The sequence below is a fragment of the Callorhinchus milii genome, unplaced genomic scaffold, assembly GCF_018977255.1.
Source record: "Callorhinchus milii isolate IMCB2004 unplaced genomic scaffold, IMCB_Cmil_1.0 Scaffold111, whole genome shotgun sequence".
Classification (NCBI taxonomy): domain Eukaryota; kingdom Metazoa; phylum Chordata; class Chondrichthyes; order Chimaeriformes; family Callorhinchidae; genus Callorhinchus; species Callorhinchus milii.
The window spans coordinates 119,940-129,454 of NW_024704852.1; the positions used below are offsets into that span (position 1 = coordinate 119,940).

The 9,515-nt window shown below is 44.5% G+C and overlaps 2 non-coding genes across 2 annotated transcripts; one reads left to right on the plus strand and one right to left on the minus strand.

Annotated features, from left to right (window-relative positions):
- Window positions 1–440: 440 nt before the first annotated feature.
- On the minus strand, window positions 441–512 carry trnae-cuc. Its single transcript has one exon. It is a non-coding gene; the product is annotated as a tRNA-Glu (tRNA).
- A 6,868-nt stretch (window positions 513–7,380) lies between these two features.
- Window positions 7,381–7,453, plus strand: trnav-cac. The gene has a single exon. It is a non-coding gene; the product is annotated as a tRNA-Val (tRNA).
- Window positions 7,454–9,515: the final 2,062 nt, after the last annotated feature.

Consider the following 9,515-nt stretch of genomic DNA (forward strand, 5'->3'; position numbering starts at 1 on the left):
ATCTGCTGCTGCAACATAACTTTGAGGCAGTGGCATAATCTCCCGGACACCCACTTGCTCAGGAGAAATTTTATACCGAGCAGTTCAGTTGAAGTGCCGTAAAAAATCAAATTTTAACTGAACTAATTTGTTCCGAAACCAATTCCGGATATTACTGTGATTACTGTCCTGATTTGTGTCTTTAATAAAGAAAACGATTATCGGCTGTTTTGATTTGAATAAAACAGATCATTTCCCCAAAAATATACAGTCAACTTACTTTAAACTATATTGTGTGAAGAGATTGTAGACGTCTCGAAGACGCTATATGGGGCTATATCAAATGCAAGTATTATTATTATTATTGGTGCTGTGAAGCGCAGCTGCGATTGCAGGACATATCTGCTTTTTTTTGTGCACAGGCAAATGTCGGTACCAATCGAAAAAGCGAAATGAAATGCTTCCCTGACCGGGAATCGAACCCGGGCCGCGGCGGTGAGAGCGCCGAATCCTAACCACTAGACCATCAGGGAACATACTGGAAAGCAATAATCCTCGCACATAAAAAAAAGAGATCCAAAAGAAATTTGAGGCGTTGTTGTAACGCACGCAGAAAATCCAGGGACTGGGCAACTTTCATTGCTTCTCGTCATCAACAAAAGAAAAACAACAGCAAAATTATATTTATAGAGCGCCTTTCACGTCTGGAGGATATCCCAAAGCTCATTTTCTCATGAGAAAAAGACAATCATTGGGGAATATTGAAACGCGTTTTTTAAAATAATTTATAGGGACGAGAAGAAGAGAAATATGAAAATATTAAGAGTAGGAGATGTAGCTCTTGGTAGAGAAATATTGATAAGCAATAGCACATTAGGCATCCAACGTAACTCAGGATTCCTCTTCCAGTTGTTCAACCTTTAATTGATAGGGGTGACTTGTTGGCGAGAGGGATTCAGGAATATGGGGATAGGGCGGGTAATTTGAATTAGATTAGGGAATCAGCCTAATAAATGGCTGTGTAGCTGAGGGGCCGAATGGCCTCGTACTGCTCCTACATCTTAAAAGAAGATAAACCGAGAATCTGCGCCTGTTCAAGTCGACGGGACAGATCTCATGGCACCGATTGAAAAGAAAAAGACGATCTTTGCCTTTTTACCTGGCAAAGATCCTCCAAGCAAAATTATTCAATCACTTCATATATGTTGGGGCCAATTGATAGCCTCGTTTTCTTCAGAAATACTTCCTCAGAACACTTGACAATGACGATATGAATCATATTTGCATCTGATATAGCCGCTCATAACGTTTCCGAGACGTCTCACAGAATACGGAGTATTGTTCCTCACCATTATTTAGTTCAGATTTTTAGTAAAGTGAAATGCCTTTTACGTGTTACGTGCAAAGTACGGAAGCCAATTGCCCACAGCTGTATCCTAAAAGCACTGACTATTACTTTAATTTGGAAGAAATTATTACCCCTGGAAAGTGATCCACCAATGACCAAACAAACAACCAGGTTTCTCTTTACGTAAACAGGGGTGTCGAGAGCGAAACTCGCTAAAGTCCCGTCCTGCTGGGAATCCAATTCACTTCATTCACTGGAGTGCTCCAAGTGGCAGAGCTCCACGGTCATAACTACAATAACATTATTACAGCGTCTTCCGCGTCAGGAGGACAGTCAGAGATCAGCAGCTGGTAGTTGGGTTTACAGTAAATCACTTGAAGGAGTTTGCAATGCACACATGGCGGGTGGGGGGTGGGGGGGCGGGAGGTTGTGGGGGGTGCGGGGATTGGAGGGTTAGTGGGGGTTGCGGTGTGCGGTGAGAGAGAGGGAGAGAGCGAAAAGAGCAACATCCTGTGTATTCGGTGCTTTGCAGCTGCAATAGCTGTAAACGAACCTGTGGTCACGGTGTGTGAGACAAATTTTCTTTACTCATATCCATCTCCTTATAGGGCATTTTTCTTACCGCATGAACACAAAAAAAAGGCCAATGAAAATGTTTTCCTGGTCAGGGCCTCGCGAGTGGCTGTTGGTTTGAACTATTCTCCTTCCATCGCACTCTGTGTCGGACAAAACCGTTCGAGCGCTGAACCACATTGCTGTGAGGCCGAGAGGACAAAACGTCAACGCACATTACAGCAATGTCGTGAATATCTGGACTGGTTATTTTTACTGTTGTGACATCAGACTGCATTTTACTATAATAATAAATATTGTTGTTAATCCTCGCGTCTGATACGGCGCCCGACAAGACGATCAACGTATCTTTGAAGCCTTTTATCAAGATTTTACTGTCAAATAGGTCTTCCGAAAGGAGCGAAACAAAGGTCATATTGTTGTTTTTCTTAGCGCAGCAAAGTTTATCAAAAAAAAATACAATCGATAAATACTTCTAAATAGAAACACGTTACCCCAAAAAAGCAGTTAACTATAACAAAAAATACCTGAGCAATGATCCAACCTTTTTCAAATGGAGTCCTGTAGCGCAGTGGTTAGAGCACTCGCTTTGCAAGTGAGAGACCTGAGTTTAATTCCAGGCAGCGGGAAACCTTGGGCAAGTTTCCTTATTCCACATAGAGACTAATAATAATCCCTCCAAAACCCCAAACAATAATAAATTGGTCATTTTCAATCTACGACTGTTTGTGGGACATCGCTGCGCGCAATTGGCTGCTGCGTTCTCCCACAAATATACAGACAACTCACTTTACAGTGTGTTCTGTGAAGCGCTTTGGGACGTCCTTCCGCCGTGAAAAGCGCTACATCAAATGCAACGATTCTTCTTACTATTATTAATAGGAATAACAGAAATGCAAATGATATTAATCCAATAGTCACAATTATTATGATAAAATGAAAAGTAGCAAGATCATCAAATAATGAAAGTATATTTATAAAAATAATAAAAGTAATAAGAAATTAGAAATAACAACAATAATAATAACGGTCACTTTAACATCGCTGCTCCCGCCCCGCCATGGATGGTTTGCGCCACCGCCGCTGCCCCATACTTCATCATCTACTGTGATCTGAGCTTTCCACACACTTTCGATTAATGCATATTATTATGCTATTAATCATTAGTAAACAACATTTGCCGGACACTCCCCCACCAAAACCCCTAACGCACTTCTGCGCTGTCGCACACAGCCTCCCTCACTATGTCCCGCAGAAACTCCGCTCCCCGACCCCCCCAGTCCTGGCCAGACTGCACTGGCTGCCTATCCCAGAGATGATCCACTCCAAGATCCTCATCCTCGTATGGAACTCACTGCATTCCCCTGCACCCCCCGACCTCTCTGACCTCCTCACTACTCAAAACAGCACCTCCTGGTCTCGCATCATCCTCGTCCCCCGAGTCTTCCGCTCCACCATCCGCGGCTGCGCCTTCAGCCACTATGCCCCGAGGCTCTGCAACTGCCTTCCTCACGATCTTCGTCTCGCCCCCTCCCCTCACATTTTCAGGTCTCTACTGAAGACCTCACTTTTCGACCGAGCCTCTGGTCACCTCTCCCCCCTCCCCACTGGCCCGTTTCCGGGATACGAATCTGTAAAGCTCTCTGAGACCCCTGTCCAGCGTGGAGGGCTCTATACAAATCTAAGTTGCTGTTGTTGCTGTTGTCCCCAACCCCTATCACCCTCTCTCTCACTCGTTTCCTTACTACATTTCTATCTCCCTCCTTCTCTCACACCTCTCTGCCTACATTGCTCCCTCCATCCCTCCAATCCCTCTAAACCTCTCCTTCCATTAACAGTAATGTGCCTTTCCATATCCTGTCACTGCACATAGTGACCCTCGGCTCCTGTCACATAGTGACCCCCGGCTCCTGTCATATAGTGACCCCCCGGCTACTGTCACATGGTGACCCCCGGCTCCTGTCACATAGTGACCCCTGGCTCCTGTCATAAAGTGACCTCCGGCTCCTGTCACATGGTGAACCCCGGCTCCTGTCACCCAGTGACCCCCGGTTCCTATCAGGTAGTGACCCCCGGCTCCTGTCACATAGTGACCCCCGTCTCCTGTCACATAGTGACCTCCGGCCCCTGTCACATAGTAACCCCCAGCTCCTGCCACATAGTGACCCCCGGCTCCTGTCACATAGTGACCCCCGGCTCCTGTCACATAGTGACTCCCGGATCCTGTCATCACATAGTCACCCCCCGCTCTTCCACTCAATTCAAGGTTTTACCAAAGAAAAGCAACGCCATACGGCAGCTGTGTTTCTCACTGTGAAACAATATAGGTGAAAATATTTTGAAAACATTTACACTTTTATATTTCTTTCATGTTTTGAATAGTAAATATAGTTTAGCGCTGCTCAACCCCAGCTTTACCTTCCCGAATCGTGTCCTAGTTATGTTTTGAGATGCTGATGAGTTACTTCAGAAATAAACAATAAAAATGATTCAGAGCACGAATTGTTAATAATTTGTGCAGAAGATTTTCCCTCAACGTGTCCCATCTGATGTACTGATCCAAAATAACTTTTACTTGTAATTGTGTGAAGGGAAACTTTCAGTGAGGTCAACTTTGCATTGGTCGAGTCTCCAACTCGCCTCTTCCACAGGTTATCACAATTCACAGTTATTATGAATGTGGAAACATTGCTACAAAAAGTGGCACAACTGTAATAACAGGGAGCATCATGGATTGTTTCCCAATGGATTTCCAGTCCATCGCCTTCACCACTCGGCCACGACGGCTGACTAATTAGCAAGGAACTGATTTGGAGAAAATCTTCCCTGCACCGCATTGCTTTGTTGTTATTTCCCTGATTATAATGGTCATTTAATTTGATTTCTTGCATTTCATACAGCAAGACAGTATGTCATCACATTGTCGAGACAACTCCAAGAACTTCAAAATATTTTTTTATCAACTGACAGGTGACAGAAATACAGTGTACTTCTGTGGAATTTCTGCACCAATTTGCCCGTAACAAATAACCTTGCCTTGAATGTCTAATTTTCTCCAAGGAATTTTTGGCAACAACATAAAAAATAGACTTGATTCACTGAAACGCCCACTCTATGGTGTGTTCATTTGTCGGGGTTGTGATGTTAGCTGGTTATCATCCAGCAGTGCCGTCGTCACACTCTGCAGTTCTCAATCATTTTATTCCAGCCAAACCTCTCCAAGCAGTCCCTGGAATTAAATCAACAGGTTCTGTTCCTTGGTAAACCATTCCAAACACAGGAATTCCCATGTGAAGGTACAATGATTGGAAGGCTCCAACTTGCTATCAGCGTGATGATGGGTTTCTGCCTACGGGCTCATTTCATTGTAGGTCATCTGTTACAATATTTTTCTTTCAAAATTTTGATCCATAAATTCTAATGTGGTTGAAGGAGTGTTGAGTGAAGAAATATGATGGGCGAATTGCTGAAATGCTGAACTGTAACCTCAATTGTTTTATCAGCGCAGAAGATCTTAGTAGAAGTAATCCATTTTTTCTTTAGAGAAAACGTATACATTCAATTCACGTTTCAGTATATTCTGTAAAGCGCTTGGAGACGCCTAGAAGACATGATAAGGCTCTTTATCAAAGCATTATTATTACTATCATTATTGATTAAATGCAAAGAGCGACAATTTCGAATACAGATGCATTGTGTACTCAGATAACGTTAAAACATTTTTTTAAATTGTCAAAAGGAAAATCAATGGGGATTGCGGTGACTCGGATTCGGACCGAGGTTACTGCGGCCACAACACAGAGCACTGAAATCTATAGGATCACAGCTGAACACCTGCCTCCACATCCAGTGCAGTTACGCACATGTGTAAGAAACGATGTGCAATGATGTTTATAGAATTATCATGTTATTCGCTGCTGCTCTGGATGTGTATTCTCTTATTCCTGCACAACAGAACGTTTAACATAAATTATCGAGGTGAATAATTGAGACGATCTGAACTTTATTGTAGAAAATTTTGTTACAACATTTAAGAACATTTATCATCTCATAGATAGTAAGAACAGCAAAAGCTGTGCAGACAATACTTGTACATAATTTATCAATGAGCGAGGAGTGAGTTTGTGATTTTTGTCCTGAATGGACTCTAACCTGAATTTGTAACCTGACTAGTTGGTGATCTCTGACCTCTCAGCGTCTCGATGGCTGAGGTTGTGGATTACTTGAGTCGAGTAGTTCCCGAGCCTAACTGATGTTGTCACTGAAGTAAAACAAAACTACAAACGATTACGAAGTTGTTCATGATATTATTCAAAAATGCGAAGAAAAATTGAAGAAGAATATGTTCCTTCCAGAAGAGGACCGACCCGGGGTGGGTTTGGACAACCAATCGATCGGTTAACAGCCGAACGCGCTAAAACCCTTTGCGCCACAGAGACTTCTGTGAACATTTTTGGAAGAAAAGTGGAGGTTTTGATTGACACAGTTGCTGTCACAGGTAAACCCTGCGCCGGGAAGTCATGACAACACATGTAAATTAGTTATACAAAGGTTAAATCTGAATGCAAATGGATGGAAACACTGAGCACTTTGTGATGAAGGATGGTTTGCTCATCAGCTCCTTGTTCGGCCACAAGCCACATTTAAATGATGTGCACATGCCTTGAAAACTTGATTTGGATCAAATCAGCGACTAATTTAGTTACAATATTTTTCGGAGAATAGTTTCAAATTCAGTTCGAAACAGGAGTTACGTGATGGGAGGTAACCATCCGCTATTTTATTCACGTGACCTGCCTTCTACACACAGCTCTTTCTGCTCAGAAAACACATCCGACGCGGTCGATGTAAAAGCCGGACACGATCGTGAGCCTTTGACAGCGGAGGGATTGGAATCCACGGCCCCAAAGAGACTGGAACTTAAATTCAGCGCCTGAGAGCGCTCGGTCGCTCTATCCCGGGTTGGCCCTTGTCCGCAAAACTCACCAACTGATGTCGAGCTCACTACTTATGTTAATAGTTTGTTTATTGCTGTGATGGAGAAGTGGGGTCAAAATCAGACAATCTGTTGAACTTTGTGGAGTAAAACAGCACAACCTTTATAAGCCAATCAATAGATACAAGTCTCGCTGAACTGATGTTCAGTCAAAGCTCTTTGGGGATTTCATGGACTGTTTGACCCATTGCAACGCCTTTCAAAGCACTTTTCAGAAATTAAACTTGTTTGTTGGATCAGGTGCCATTGATTTGAAAAATTTAAACACGATGTCACTCGCTTCACGGCTGCAAGAACTTGAGCTCTTCTCACCTCCTGTTTCCGAGTTTATACACCACTTTTCCAACGCGCATTCGGAAGATCCAATTTTCTTTCAGCTGTTGCATCTCATCACCGAATTGCAGGAGTTTTGTGAATGATCCAAGAGTTCGGTGTAAATGTATTTGAGTTTTATTCGTGTCTCAACAGTAATGAATTCACAGGAGTTTCCGTAGTGTAGCGGTTATCACGTTCGCCTCACACGCGAAAGGTCCCAGGTTCGAAACCTGGCGGGAACATTTATTTATATTTTATTATAAAATATCATTCTTTAGTATTGACGAACAAGCAATCATTCAATTGATTTCTTTGGAGCCGCATAATATACAGACACTATGAAAATAATTACCGTTTTGTAAAGCTGGAAAAAGATAAAGATTTCATGCACCAAAAAAACATAAAACGTTATTTCAACTGATGAACTGAACTCCGTTGTAGATGTGATGAAAACATGTGAAGATTTCGTTCCCGTTGACCTCAACTTCTCGAATCATTGCAGAATCTGTTCCATTAAAGTGAAGGAATAAACTGACAAAGCTACCAATTGGGCTCAATATATTCTCCTGTTAGCATAAAATATCACTTCAGAGTTTGCCAATCAAAGTCAGGTGGGGGAAGTGTTTTTTTGTGAATCAACAACAACTTGCATTTCACACCAGACAATATAGAGGGAATGGGTTAACCTGCAACTCCAAAGAAAGGTATATTGGAGATGAGGCTAGGAAAGGAGGGCGATTTGGTATCATAGTGCAGACAGGAGAGAGATGGAGATTGATTGAGGTACAGTAACAGAGGCAGCTTTCCAGAAACTGGTGCCTTGTGACCGAATGTCAACAGCGTTAGTGACACTGAAAGGGCGCGTTACGCACCGAAGGTCAGTGTTAGCTCAGTGCAGGAGGTGGCCAGATACACACAGGGAAGGTCAGTGTTAGCTCAGTGCAGGAGGGGGCAGAGACACACAGGGAAGGTCAGTGTTAGCTCAGTGCAGGAGTTGGGCAGAGACACACAGGGAAGGTCAGTGTTAGCTCAGCGCAGGAGTTGGGCAGAGACACACAGGGAAGGTCAGTGTTAGCTCAGTGCTGGAGGTGGGCAGAGACACACAGTGAAAGTCAGTGTTAGCTCAGTGCAGGAGGTGGGCAGAAATAAACAGTGAAGGTCAGTATTAGCTCATTGCAGGAGGTCGGCAGAGACACACAGGGTAGGTCAGTGTTAGCTCAGTGCAAATGGTGGGCAGAGACAAAGTGGGAAGGTCAGTGTTAGCTCATTGCAGGAAGTGGGCAGAGAAACACAGGGAAGGTGAGTGTTAGGTCAGTGCAGGAGGTGGGCAGAGACACACAGGGAAGGTCAGTGTTAGCTCAGTGCAGGAGGTGGGCAGAGACACACAGGGAAGGTCAGTGTTAGCTCAGTGCAGGAGGTGGGCAGAGACACACAGGGAAGGTCAGTGTTAGTTCAGTGCAGGAGGTGGGCAGAGACACACAGGGAAGGTCAGTGTTAGCTCAGTGCAGATGGTAGGCAGAGACACAGTGGGAAGGTCAGTGTTAGCTCAGTGCAGGAGGTGTGCAGAGACACATAGGGTAGGTCAGTATAAGCTCAGTACAGGAGGTGGGCAGAGACACACAGGGAAGGTCAGTGTTAGCTCAGTGCAGATGGTGGGCAGAGACACAGTGGGAAGGTCAGTGTTAGCTCAGTGCAGGAGGTGGGCAGAGACACAATGTGAAAGTCAGTGTTTGCTCAATGCACGAAGTGGGCAGAGACACACAGGGAAGGTGAGCGTTAGCTCAGTGCAGGAGGTGGGCAAAGATACACAGGGATGGTGAGTCATAGCTCAGTGCAGGAGGTGGGTAGAGACACACAGGGAAGTTCAGTGTTAGCTCAGTGCAGGAGGCGGGCAGAGACACACAGTGAAGGTCAGTGTTAGCTCAGTGCAGGAGGTGGGCAGATACATACAGTGAATATCAGTGTTAGCTCAGAGCAGGAGGTGGGCAGAGACACACAGGGAAGGTCAGTATGAGTTCAGTGCAGGACGTGGGCTGAGACACACCGGGAAGGATAGTGTTAGCGCAGTGCAGGTTGCGGGCAGAGACACGCAGTGACGGTCAGTGTCAGCTCAGTGCAGGAGGTGAGCAGAGACACACAAGGAAGGACAGTTTTAGTTGAGGGCAGCAGATCGGCAGAGACATAGCAGAGATGTATGTATGAGGAAACCAGAGAAATAGCGAGGTGTTGGGGTGTGAATGCATGTGGTGCCGCTGACCTGGAAAGCAGTAGCAACAGCAACAACAACTTGCACTTATAAAGCCC